We start from the raw sequence: 13,784 nt of genomic DNA on the forward strand, positions 1-13,784 counted from the left end.
GTTTGGCAAAACCGAGCAACAGATTCTTCCTTCTGCGTTTTCTCTCTTCTGATTGCTTTTCCTCTCCTTCCCATTAAGATTTTGTCAGACTTTGGCTTTCACAACTGAATTTTGAACAATCCAAAAAAAAAAGAAAAAAAAAAAAGGAAGGGAGGTCTCCTCATCCCTTCCAAAAGGAAGAAGTGCCAGTGTTCAGAGGTGTTCCCCCCGCCCCGAGGCCGACAGCAGGTTTGGTATGAAACATTTTTACTTTTTCATTGGGAAAGGAGGACGGATTTGCATTGCTGAGCGCTCCCCTCACACTATAACACGGCGGGGGGGACCCTACACTGCCTGCTGGGACCCCCACACCGCACTCGGGGCCGGTTTTTTTACCATTATTTATTATCGCTGTTGCCGTTGTCCTTGTCACGCCGGTTGTTACGATTTTATCCTCCCCTGGCTTCTCTTTCACAGGAGGAAAAGACCCGCCGCCCCCCGTGCGGGGCAAGATGGAGGCGGGAAGGGCGCGCGACCTAGGGCGAAGGCGATGCCGGTGAGGGGGCGGGGCTGCGGGGCACGGCGGTGCCCGGGAACGGCTTCCCCCCCAGCCCCTCGCTCGATCGCTCCGCGCTCCATCGACTTATCTCGGTCAGCGGCTAGAGGTGCCTGCGCCCGCCGGACGTGGTGGCGCTGCCGGGAGCTGGAGCTGCCCCAGGTGCCGGATGCGAACGCGGCGGCGGCGACGGCCGGTGAGTGACAGTCTCTGGCCTCCCGCCCCGCTCTTCCTCCGCCGGGCAGCTCCGGCTCCTTCTCCTCGGCCTCCCCCTTTCTTCCTCCCCCGCTCCCCGGGGCGGGGGGGTGTGGGTGTCGAGGCTTTCGCTTTCGCCCGCCGGGCGGGATCGAGTGTCGCGTCCTAGGCCCCGCCTCAGTCCGGGGAGTGGGGGATGGGGACGGAATTGTCGTTAACGGCCGTTGGGTTGCGGTGGCGGCTCCTCCTCAGCCCCCCTGAAGGCACCTGCTGGTCCCGCCGAGGGAGCGGTGGGCGGGCGGCGACCCGTCCCGGCAGCGGCACGCCTGTCGCCGCCCGACCGCGCTCGTCAATTTCCTCCCTCAGCCCCGTGACAGGAGCCGGGTCTCCGCCTGTGAGACCCCTCCACCCGGGGGGCACACGGGGCGCTGCTGGCGGCTGGGAGTTTGCTGGGTGGCCGGTGGCTGTAAGAGGTAGCCTTTCTCAGGGCTGGCGGGGCTGGCCCCGCAAGGCAGCGGGCAGGGCAGCGATTTCAGGGGCTTTGGCTTTTATTTCTCGTTACTGACAGCCCCGGGCCCGCTTGGTTGTATGATGAAACGAGGCGTATCTAGGACTGTCTTGAATCGTGCAGCTCAAAGAAGTGTTTGCGTCTGGGTACTCTGGGGCCGGGGAGAGTAGAGGAAATAAGCAGGGGAGAGGTGAGGTCTGAGCTCTGAAGAGCTGTTTACTTGCAGATCTGATTTTTTTTTTTTAGACTTCATATTCAGTGGTACTGTAAAGCTTCAGAAATAACTCCCCCAAAATGAGTGTGTACTTCGGCAAGTACAGTGAGAAAGCACCATAGTAAGGAATGTGTAACAAAACAACATATAATGATTGAGAGATGATTGCTTTCATTGATACCTAACTGGAGTGTTACGCTTCCTCTGTGACAATATATTTTTTTTCTACTCTCTACCCAGTTCTACGTTTCTCCCTCACTTGGACTGCATTGCAGTCCAGGAGGGTCATGAGCTGAGTGACCAAACACCTTTCTTCCTTGACTCTTCAGTGTCTTTATTAGGAACCTGAAAAGGATCTTTTATCAAGGGGAGTAGATATCTGAAAATGGGGATGATCCGATTTCCAAAATGGAGCTTCCCATTCTGTACAGTTTCACTGGCTTTCAAAATAGCATTCCTTCTACACTGTCAGCTTTTCCTTCTTTTTTTTTTTTGTCCCTCTGTGCTTTCTGTTTCCTACAGTTTGCTTGCTCATTGTGGATTAACAGCTGCTGTCCGTACACTCGAAAGCTTTTAACTGGAAGCCAGTGAAGTATTAAGCCATTTTACCTCTGATAGAACATCAGAATAAATCTAAACTTCAAATATTCATTCTTAAGTTTAGTTTAAAATCGTAATCTCACTTCAACTTTCCATGCTTTCTGATCATTCTTAAAATAAGTAAACAGCCTCTTTTCTCCCTTAGTGTTTTGTGTGCATTTCATTACTGTAAACTTTGTTTTGTTTTTGCTTTTGGTAAAGTTGTGAAAACAATTAAAGGGCTTCTATTAGTTTGTTTTTTTAATGTAAACTGCAAATAAACAAACTTGTGGTTTAGGAAAACAAGTCTGTTTTCTTGCTCACCTGAAGAAGAAAAGCTCTGTAATTTTTTATTCCCTATTTCTATATCTATATCACAGCTTGCACTGACCCAGCAAGAAGGAGCAAAAGGCATATCCTACTGCTGATTTATTTCCCATGGATAACTTAATTTACAGTTTTTGTGATTTATGCCCACCCTCGGACAACAATATTTTTACTTAGATGGGTTTTCTGTTGTCTTAAATGTCGTTTAAAACAGGATGCAATGATTTTCATTATACTGGTATGACTTATCTCAGTGAAAATACCATTAATTTACATTGTGATAGTAAGGGTTTTTTCCTGTGTGGAAAACTTAACTTTTTTTAGTGTGTGTCAGAGGTGAAACTATTTAATTAAAAGCATGTTACTAATCAAACTTGTGCTGTTTATTTTAAACAAAATGTAAAGTTGTCTTACATTTTCATGGCCTTCATTCAATAAATTACAGTATTTTTACAAACTTGATAGTTGGGTGGTTTTCTTAATGCTATAATTGCTTTATTGGATATTAGTGTTGAATAGTTAATGTCTAGTCTAAGTTAATGGACATTTTTAGAATTAATTTGAAAAACTTGTAAAGTTCTAAGTAATGACCTTTAAAAAAAAATTAAAAATAAGACTTTAAAGTAAAATATTCAACACCTTGCCCTTAGAGTAGTGGGTATTGTGTGGAGAAACAGTTTCATCTTCCGTACAAAAGGTACTGTTCACTAAGTATTTTTGAATCTCTTAGTATTCAGATATTTTTTTTTTTTGATTTGTAGGATTTCTTGCAAATATGATCATAGTTTTTTTGCTAGGTGTTGAGAGCATTTGAGGCAAAAACGGACAACAAAGATGTTAAAATATGTAATCCTCCAATTGTTTTCCCGAGGTTCTATTTAAAAGAAAATGTATCCACTGATACAGTCCGTTCTTTATTATGCTACTCCTCACAGTGAAGCTGGACTAAAGCAAATTAAGTGGGTTGACTAGAAAGGCAGAGGCCACTGACCTCGTTTAGTGATGAAAACTTTGAGATATGTTGTTTTAAATTATACTTAATCAATTTCTTTCAATGTACTGATATGTTTAGCTGTAAATCCAGTAAGTCTTAAGCACTGTACTTGAAACTAAACAACAGTTTTGAGTTATTTTAATTCTGTTTATTCTGTGCTTTTCTGCTTTCCTACTTCACTTAAAAAAAAAAATAGAAAATAAAAAAGTAGTATCTCAATAGGATGCTAGCAGAAGACTGAGTATAAAAGCTGTTCTTAAAAACATGGGTTGTTACAGCTATTGAAAGTAACCATGAAATAATCTACAGTTACAGTTTTGTACTCCAGGGCAAAAGAGCCTGTGAAGCACAGACACTACCTACGTGTATTTTGAATGGTTGTACGTCACTACATAGTTATGTGAACAGGCACAGAAAATCTTCCGCAGGAGAAATCAGTAGTATTTCATTTTACAATGAAGGACTGGAAAATAATGCTTGGAAGACCGTATATGTTACAGTGAATTTATTGTCTATGTGAGTTTTTCAGTAAGAGTGGAATCTGCTGCTGTACTTAAAAGTACACTAAAGGTTCAAAATCTGAAAACAGCTAAATTAATATCTTTTAGCAGAAGTCAGGCATTAGCTCTTCATCTTAACTTTGACCTTCTGTCTTGAACCACCTACATTCTGTAAATCTGTGCTGTGCAACATTGTCTTTCAAATTACTTTTCCCAGGGGAGAAATACAGTGCTTAGTAATGAGGGAAATCTTGTTTGTAAAGGTGCTTGTAGGATGAAGGATGATTAGACAGCACATGCGTAGCACAGTCATGTCAGATTGATGTCGCATCTTTTTTTGTGCTGAATGTGAAAACAAAAGTCTGCGTTTACAGCTTGTAAAGTATCAATTTAAAAATAAAGCTGATTAAAATTTTTGTAGCTTAACCTGAAAATTATTTTCTAGAATTCCTATCAGTATTTTAGTTCAAAGGTAGTTGGATTGTTCTCCCAATGTCAAAAGCTAAAGGAAGAGGGAAGGGCAGGAGGGAGAACTTTTTGTGATCTCCTTAGGTGGTGGTGGGGTGGCCAGGAGTGAGGAAGGAAGGAAGCAGTCTTCCTAGAAAGTCAGTAATGAGAGAAATGCCTGAAAATGAGGGTAATTGTGTGATTGGTGGGTTACATGCTTTGCATAGGGAAAGGTAATCTAAGTATTTAATATTTTAAGCAACACTAAGTCAAACATCTCCTCTCCCTCCAATGGAGAAATTGTTTGTAATTGTACTTTTTATATTATTGTGGAAGTACTTAGTGCTTTTTCTTCAAAAGGAAATTGATCACTGTGGCCTTTTTTTGGACAACACTTGGTGTTAATTAATCTGCAGACAGTACGTTCACCATTTTCAGCAGAAAATGCTGTGATTGCACTCAGTGATGGGTGTGAAGGTCTGTGTTTCCTTTCTAATTTTGTTTGGTTTGTTTTTAAGGAAGGCAAAATTTCTGAGACACCAAGCCCTTAATGGGCCTGGTTTTCTCTTGACCTTAAGAGAACTACACATTCCCAGATTTTCAGTTTAACTGTCTAAGGCAGATCTTGGGCTATATTGTGCAGAAGCCAGTGGGGACTCAGGCAGTGTAACAGTGTCTGTAGATCAGATTACAACATGAATCTGTGATTTTTAAGTGTATTTAGACTAGTATTTTTTCTTTCGCTTTGTGGCAGACCAAAAGCAATGTACCCTGTATGTGGAAGTTCATTAAAAAGCCTGTAGCAGTTAAAGATTTAGGACTATGCTGAGCAAAAGTTCATTTTTAAATGCCCATTTTTGTATTGAGGACAAACTAAACTAATTTTTTGAGATAATCTCAAAATGCCCCAATTAAAAAAGCAATGACTTTATATCTTTTTATTCAAGAATTCTGTGAGTCTTGTGACACTTTAAGTCTCACTGGTTTTAACAACTGTACCTCGCTTCTTGATGGAAAAGTGAATATTAGATTTTTGGCAAAAATGATAAGGAATTATGTATATAGCTGATGGCTTTTTCTCTTGTTTCCTTTTCATCAGCATAGAAGGCAGGGGAACTTCTGTTTCCCACAAGACAACTTTACTACTCCGAAAGCATGATAGTTTCATACAGGAGATGGAATTTTAGGTGGATGAGTGGAAATGAAGATTGAGAGTATGTAAGGCAGAGGCAGGCTGAAATATATCAGAAACATACCTGTGTATGAAGGCTCTCAGTGAAATTTTTAGGCATGTGTTTGACCATGTGAATAAAGAAAGATGCTATAGCACATGGCTCGAGTGCTTCCCTGCACAGAGGCTGGAAAGAGGTATTTGGGAGAGAACGTGGAAAGTACAGGAATCTCAGTAACACAAATGCATGTCTCATCTTTTAAATATTTTTGAAACAAAAGGAACTGCCAAAGAAGTCATATGGCAAATGTTAAATTTAGCGTTGCTGTCCTACCTACAAGCTCCCAAGTTAAAACTTCAACCATGTGAATTGTGTAATTACAGTGGTTATATGATGTTTTTGTAAAGAATATTGTGTATAGTTACAGGGCTTAGAAAAAATCTGGGGTGTCTTGTTTCTTTTCTCTAGAAAAAAAATAATCCTATCCCATTGGGATTTATTTAGTTTATTTTTCTGAACTTCTGGATCTTTCTGAATGCATTTGCATAAACATATTTGAAAATTTTTGATGCTTGAAGTATTGTTTTTGAATTTCTGCCGGTGAGTAACATAAGATAGAGGGATGATGAGGGTATTAAGATTCTTTACCATTTTCCTAACAACTAAATGCACAGAAAATGATGAATAACTTCAGAACAAAAGAGGGATGAATGGTTTAACTGTAGGACAGTAAAGAGAATGGCTTCTAGATGAAGCAAACTGCTGCATGTTGGAGGTAGAAGCAGATGTAGGAAAGCATGTGCTTTGTGAGAATTTAGAAATTAATGGGAGATTTATGGCCATCTGTGATTATGGTTTTGTGTAAAGCTGAGTTGACTTCTTTCTATATATATGTTTATATATAGATGTTTAAGGCTTTCCTTCACAACGTTGCTAGATTATAGTGATGTGTCACGTAATAAATACAGAAGCTTTTAACCAAGTAGTTGACTTAATTTCTGTTGAGTTGTAATGCAATTTATAATGAAAATAGCGGAAATTTCGGGGAGAAACATCTGTGTTGAGACTTTCTTAAATTACATTTTCTTCTATGCTATCGCCCTTTTCTAGCCAATTCAGTATGACCAGAACAGACATTCAGAAAACTTAACTTGGTTTGACTTGAGTCTTGGTAATGAATAGGTGCTGTAATGTTGACTATACTAGCAAAAGTGTTCATTCAAGGACTGGTATAAGCCAGCATGTAGACCTAATTAATAAATTGGGAGAGTAATTTATTTTCAGTGTGAAGTTATGGAACTTTAAAGCTAACTTTTTTTGAAAATATATTTGATAAGGTGAGATTTTTAGGAAGTTTTTCTTAAGGCTTTCCTCAACAAAAATGTCCTACTTCAAGTTTATAGGGCTAATACTGACATTTGGATTATTGTAGTATTGATGGTTTTCTTTACTAGTGGTACTTGGAGATTGTCATTGTCACTTAGGTAAATAGATTTTGAGCTGAGGTGAAAATGTGACTGTGTGGTTCTGATCTCTTCAGACTGTGTATGTGGATTAAATTAAATTTGTGTACTGGTGAGTTTGCTGGAGGAGGTATGTGTGTTTGTAGCAGAGGAGTGGAGCGAAGGGCATCTTTTTTTAAAGCGGACTGACTAAAATAGATTTTAAAATTCTTCAAAATTTTTATTCAGCTTTTTCTGGTTGAACGGGTGATATAATTGGCAGATTAAACGATGGTCTGAACTAAAAGAAACAAAGAATTCCCCTCTTCCCCCATTTTAAAAATCTCTGTTCATCTGTATTATAGATTAATGTTCTTTTTAATCTATTTTTAGAGGTTTGCTATTTTTACTTCTAGCTGCTGGGTCACATAGGCAGTGTTATATGTAGGCTCATTAATTTCCTTCAGGTTGTTTATGGTGTAAGATACTAATGAACAAAACTTCATTTTACAATGGAATGTTTGTCGAAAATTTTGACATTTTGATGTTGTAATGGCATTTGTGCGGTGAATTGTTCTTTGTGGGGAATCTCTACCCTCCCCAAATAAATAACATGTCAAAATTCCTGATGTAAAAAGGCATCAGTATATAGGAATGCCGTACATCATAACTGATAAGGTGCTGTCTTTTAATATGTACAAGGAAATGGATTTATACTAGTCTAGATTATTTTCTTTGACGTGTGATAGATAGAAGGTTAATTGATGTTAAATGGATGCTTTGTTAGCCCTTCATCAGCTACTAAACTAGTACAGGAGGAGTGCAAATCATTACTACAAAAGGCCAAGACCAGTATGTTTTTTTAGTGAGGTTTATAGGTCTTTTTTTTATCCCTCCCTTCTTTCCCTCCTTCCCAACCACACAAAACATAACCAGCTGTAATGATAGGAGGAGAGAGCAAGCAGCTTTCCTAAACACACACACACTCACTTGCACTCCTGCCCCCCTTTTTCTCCCCATACCTCAGCAGAGTGACAGCTTCGAGATGTTGCGTGCGAGGGAGTTCAGCTGGTGCTGTGTGGTCTGGGTGTGTGGTCTCCAGCTCAACCGAGAGGCTGCTAACAGGGTGGATGAGAGAGAGAGAAACACTGTTTACTTTAATTTATTTCGGATGCCGGAACCGTGCCCGGAGTTTCTCCTGAGCCGGGTTCCGCAGTTAGCGGTGTCAATCCCTCCCAGCTGCAGCCCAGCCTGTGATGGGCGCTGAACTCCTCTGCTGAGGGCTCACCCAGCATCTGCCTCGGGTCGGGCTTTTTCATCCCTTGTGACACAGAAATGTTAATGGCATCACTGAGTGCTGTGATTATTTTGCTTTCGCTCTGGCGAGATATATAGCCATGAAGATGTACCTTGCTGGGTTAAAGAAAGCAGGACCTCTGAGATACTGAAGAAAATTGCGATTGTGAAAGCAAAACCGCTGCGCTTATTCCTTGGCTACCCTAAAACTAAAATATCTAGTATGCCCTTCACGACCGATTGGAATATTCGGGAGCCCTTTTATAAAGAGAAGGGTATCGTATGATGTCATTTAATACTCCAAATCTTCTATTTTTTTTTCATTTGCCCTCTCCATCGCAAAACTTGCACATCTTCCCAAATTGAAACTGATTTTGGCATGTAACATTGTCCTGTAGGTTAACATGTTTGTCAGTATTAATATTGGCTTGAATCAACATGCCGGATATGACAGGGCAAGACAAATGAGGCTTTGTTTTTTCTGTGTGACGGTGAAATTACCCCCTTTTTTATGTTTGTTCATCTTTTCATTATAAGTAGCTTAGTGGTGTTTTGAAGAGTGTTTTCCTCCCTAAATGTAAGATTCGTGAGCACTTCTTGTTTAAATTGACAAGTCTTCTTTTATTATTTAAATAAACATGCATAGATTCTTAATATCACTTGGAATTTCGGCATTGTTTAGCTTATTCACTTCCCAGTCTTTTCTGGCAGGCTTGCAGGAATGGACTTTGTATTATTAATGCAGTGTTGAAGGCTGTGGAAATTCTAGGGCTCTGAAGATCTCCAGAGGGGTTAATAAATGTCAGTTATTTTCACAGTGCTGCTTTTTGGATGCTTTTAAATCTTGGTTTATGTAGATTGTCTGTCTGAATTTATATTGTTGGGAAGATAAAGCACAGAAAAAGGTTGCAATAGTGGTTTTCATCATTTTGTAATGGTTTTGAGGACAAATGTGTAGGAAACTTTTTGCTTTGTCCTTCTTGGGGTCATTTGCTGTGTCCCTTCACTGACTCTGTCGTAGTGTGTTGTACTCGGGGGACTCTTTGGGTTTTCTAGGGAGAACAAATTATTAGATTTATTTAGTAGAAGCATAAGTTTGTGTAGTTTAAGGTGAAAAGGCCATCACCTAGGTTCTGGAATCTGAGTACTTATTGCTTGTTTAAAAAAGGGTGCTTCATAAATCTGTTCATTTGGAAGACATTTAGTGCTGTGATGCTAGCGTGATAAGAGTATCTCACCTACTGGTTTCAGGTTGGTTTGTTTGGTTTTTTTTAGAAAGTAAACAACAACATCTGAGGCATACTGTGATTTGAACATGGGCGATGCTTTGGTCATTCCTCCTGTTCCTGCCTCAAAATTTTAAAAATTGTATTCTGTCACATATAAATGAGTGAGAACAAATAAATATTTGATACCTGAACACTAGCATGCATGCTTGTACCTTAGACTTTCTCAGCAATGACAAATTGGCTTTTTTCTTTCCTCTCTTCTTGACAGCTTATATTCCCTTTGCTAGATGACCATGGCACTTGCATTGACCTTGAGTCTGTCTTCCTCGGAGAGAGTCTTTTAAGTTCAGTGTCTGTGACAAAGTACCACTGAAAACTTTAACTTAACGGAATTTTCAGTCACTGGAAGCAACTTGCTGTCTTGTTTTAAAAAGGAGTTTCTGACTTCCAAAACATTTCAACTGCTAATTTTTCCACTGATGTAATTTGTAAGGTGGTACCTGATTGTTACTCACCTTCTGAAGTTCCATGCCTTCATAATATTTGTAGTTTTACTTTGGGATTTGAACTTACCAGCCAATTTAATATCTTTAAATCCTGAACTTCTGTTGTTCGCTTATTTCATGTTCTGGTACTTCTACTAGAGTGGTAAGCAGTGCTCTGCTTTACAGAACAGATATGGTAGCTATTGGCATTTTACTTTGTGTTTCTTCTCTGCTTGCCATTGAAAATTGTGTGGGGAAACTTCATAAAAGAACTCTTGCTTTAAACCAACTGAAGGTTTACAAAAGTCAAAAAAGCAACTAGACTTGTATTTTCCTTTATGTTGGGCTATATTTCTTTTCTTCATTATTTGTTTTTAGAGTGGCTTTTCTTAGGATAAAGAGTGAAGATGTCCCCTCTTTAAGCAAGCTTGTAATGCTCAGAATTGTCTGGATTTTTTTTTATTTTTTTTTAACCAAACCTTTGTGAGAGGACAGTTTATTTGAGAAGCTCATGTAAAGACGAAGATGATGTTTATGAAAGGCATTTTTCAGGATCGCTTTGTAGTAGGTGGTCTTTGCAGAGGCTTTCTAACTCCTTGCACTTTCATAACAAGAATTATGACAGAATAATAGAATAATATGGGCAAGATCATGGGAGCAGTCAAACAGATGTCAGCCATGTTAAACTGTTGGGGAGATATTCTGAGGAAATGAAGTTTAAAAAAAAAAAGGATGGGGGAGGAGTAAAGAGGGAAAGAGATCTCTGTTAGTGTAGAAGATTGTCCATTGCAAAAAAAAATAGTCTTGTTAACACTTCTTCAGTGAGCCTGGCTCCTCAGAGGAAATATCTTGTATAGAAAACTGTCTTTCTGCAATATGCCCTAGTCTGTATAAGAAACAGTCTTTCAGTAAGAGGGCTGCTTCTGAAACTATTATCATCATTATTATTATTATTTACATAATACATATTTGTAAATAATAGAATTTATCTTTAGGGCAATGTATAGAATTGCAACAAAAGCTCTTAGTTAGATGATTGTATCTTTTCATGAAATGAAAAAGTAATTTTCTTTTCAACTTTGCCTTAAATATTTAAAAAAAATTTAGAAACTTACTTTTGGGCCATAGTAGTATACTGGCTAGGCTTTCAAATAAGCAGTTTGGTTATTTTAACTATTGTCATGTTTGTCATGAAGGAGAGGAAATACTATAAATTAATTGAAAGCTCCCAAGCATTTGTTTGATATTTGTAGTAAAGGCAGATTCCATAGAGTTCCTTCACTTACTCCTTGAAATAAAAGAAGCCAATTGCTGTTTTAAAATAATAATAATAGAGTATTTCAGTGCTGTAGTGCTTTTGTAATGTGTTGAGATTTACTGTGGTATTCTCATTCCAGTGAGGTATTTTAAAGCAATTCTTCAGTAAGTATGGAAATACTTTAGAAGAAATATTAGACCTCAGGAGGCTCAGCATTTTTATTACATTTATTTAGCTCATCATGAAGAGGGATCTAGTGCCAATTTTAGAAATCCAGAAAAATATGTTGTAATATTACTTTTTGAGTTTTGTTATTGATTCAGGACAATTACCTGTGTGCCTAGGTATTTTGAAAGGAACAATGGCTGCAATTCAAGGGAACCATGACTTTTTTTCTTGCGGGGAGGGGGAAAGGGGGAATCAACCAAACAATACTGAAGTAGCTTCTATTTTACTTGTTTTCCTCAGTGTTTCTTCCTCTCCATACTACCACGGAGTTCCTGAAGATGGCTTTTTTACATGTGTGTTCCTGATTAACATTGTATATAAATCTTTACAAAAATTGCTCAAAAGGAAAAGAGGTGTTTTATGTTGTCTTACTGGTATCTATACAGATGCTGCTTCCTGCAGAAGGTGTCTTGGTGTGAACGTTGGGACATAATCCCACTGTTCTTTACAGCTGTTGTATATCTTTGAGCTCTGCTGAGGATCTATGAGAAAAGCTACAAAGACTACATAGATAAGATCGTGAGGAATAGATGCAGCTTGTCCTCCTTGCTCTAGGTAAACTTAGGCACCTGGTTCTTCTTTAACATCCTCTTTACACAGAGCTCCAGAGGAAACGTCACTTTGTGAGAGGTCTGAACTACTGTGTATATGCATCTTGTAATTGTGTAGGAATAAACAAGACTCTCCCTGCAATTTCATATCCTGATCGCTCCAGGTAGTATTAAATTTGACAGTGGGAACTAGGAAGCTTCTTTCTATTGAGCTGCCTGTTGTTTTTGTCGGGTGATACTCTGTTAATGTGGCTTTGAATACAGCGCAGATGAGAGGAGAGCTGGGCAAGCCTTGTGACTTCAGGACTAGAGATCTTGACAGAAGACCAGGTCTCACTTTCACCTGTGGTGAGGAAGTGGATCAATTGTAGTGCAGGTGGGCTATCTCAAGAAGGCAGCTCAGGGTAAGGAACAGGAGGTAACGAAGAGGAGTTACCAAGGTGTCTGGGTTTGAAAGGAGAATTGGGGTATTACTGCCTCTCTCCCTCCCTGCTTGAACTTATGGATAAGAAGTCAGAGGGAAAATCGGCAGGATAGAGGCAGGAAATAGTGTGGCTGCAAGACCAGGACCTGGCCTCAGTTTTGAAGAGAGGCAGAGACTGTCTGTCTCTGTGTTAGGGAGGAAAAAGTGCTGGGAAAGAAACAGGAGTAGGGCATGAGGGAGGGGACACAACCTTCTCTTCCCTAGCTGGAGATGGCTGTCAGCTGATTTCTTTGTAATCTGCTGATAACAGTCCTCCTCTCCTTCAGTGCTGTTCTACCCACAAGGTTACAGGCTGCAACTATTCACTACTCCTCTCCTCGTGTTGGGTTCATGTAAAAGGTTCCAGTATTTCACATACAGACTTGTAAGAGCATCCATATGATACTGTATAACTTAATTCCTTTTTCATCACTTTGTTATTTGCAAAAAAACTGGGAAATGAATGTTTTATTAAAAACATAATGTAATTTTTAATGTTGTGAAGTCAAACAGTCAAGAAATACGAGATTTGCCAGTTAAAAACACAAAACCAAAACAAACCACCTTAAGTTCCAGATATATGTTGTGTGGGTTATCATAGGCTCTTACCAGATTTCCTTCGTGTACTGGACATGGCTCACATACTGCAACTTATTATCATAATGTTTTGCTCATTCAACAGGAATCTGCATCTCTTACTAATTGCTCACTCTTCAAAAGTAGTCTCAAATTCTCTAAAGACATTAATAGTTCTGTGGCGTTCAAGGTATCTAAATGCCTCTTCCATATTCATGAATTTGTCTTCAAAATAGCTTTTGTGATGTGTGATAGCATTCCTCTTTTGAATATGTGAAAATGAGAAACAGACATTTAAGATCAAATCAATGTATAGATTTGAGGTGTTTATTTAGGACCTGAATATTTCCAAGCATTGTGTAGCATTCCTTATGTTCAGGGTACATTTCACACTCCCTTTGCGTGTGGCTGTGTGCTCTGAAGTTGGATACCTAGAAACTGAGAAGAAAAAAATGTTACTGTAAAGTTTTATTATAAGTGACCTGCTATGCATCTGTAGTATAGATAGAGACAGGATCCTGTTCCGGGGGCAGCATTTGATTAATTTCACCACAAGATCTTCCTCCTTTCTGATTTCCATCTTCATGTTAAGTGTGCATTCCAACTTCAGAATATGAAGAAAGAAACTGGTCAGTTGGAGCTTCTTTGGTCCTCATGACAGATCTATTTAGTAACACTAAAAAATTTGGGGAGGTTGTGTAGAAGCGTGGTGTATGATGGTACAGTGAATGTATTTTTTATATGCAGAACTGGCTGGAACAAATATAGCTTACTTAGTTCTGGTA

The 13,784-nt window shown here is 39.2% G+C and overlaps 1 protein-coding gene across 1 annotated transcript in view; it reads left to right on the top strand.

Annotated features, from left to right (window-relative positions):
- Window positions 1-668: 668 nt before the first annotated feature.
- Window positions 669-13,784, top strand: part of EXOC2 (exocyst complex component 2) — a 127,673-nt gene continuing 114,557 nt past the window's right edge. Inside the window, exon 1 of the mRNA XM_074146291.1 lies at window positions 669-731. The gene's annotated coding sequence lies outside the window, so the exon portion shown is untranslated. The remainder of the gene's footprint in view (window positions 732-13,784) is intronic.

The sequence above is a fragment of the Numenius arquata genome, chromosome 4 (genome assembly GCF_964106895.1).
Source record: "Numenius arquata chromosome 4, bNumArq3.hap1.1, whole genome shotgun sequence".
NCBI lineage: Eukaryota > Metazoa > Chordata > Aves > Charadriiformes > Scolopacidae > Numenius > Numenius arquata.